Source organism: Octopus sinensis, linkage group LG3, assembly GCF_006345805.1.
Source record: "Octopus sinensis linkage group LG3, ASM634580v1, whole genome shotgun sequence".
In the NCBI taxonomy this organism is placed as follows: domain Eukaryota; kingdom Metazoa; phylum Mollusca; class Cephalopoda; order Octopoda; family Octopodidae; genus Octopus; species Octopus sinensis.
In genome coordinates, this window is record NC_042999.1 from 65,044,452 (window position 1) to 65,044,958 (window position 507).

Genomic DNA, 507 nt, shown 5'->3' on the forward strand with positions numbered 1-507 from the left:
TAATGAGACAGAGTGAATCCTTCACATTTTTTACTGCACCAGGAAGCAGCGTGGTGTTGTTGTTGTTGTTGTTGTTGATGTTACCGCTACTCCTGCTGATGCTGCGGGTGGTGATGATGATGATGCTCACGTGGCTGCTGGTGGTGTGTTGCTGTTGTTGTTGTTGCTGCTGTTGTCTTCGCTACAGCTGTTGCTGCTGCTGTTGATAGGCTGTCACTGATGTTGCTGGTGAAAACTTTGTTATTATAGTTGCTAATGTTAACGATGACAACGATGCCGTTGCTATTGTTGCTAACGACGATGTTTGTGTCGCTGTTGTTGTTGTTGTTGTTGGTATTAGGCGTGGCTGTGTGGTAAGAAGCTGGCTTCCCAACTACACGGGTTCGGGTTCAGTCCCACTGCGTAGCACCTTGGACAAGTGTCTTCTATAGCCTCGGGCCGACCAAAGCCTTGTGAGTGGATTTCGTAGACGGAAACAGAAAGAAGCCCGTCGTATACATACACACA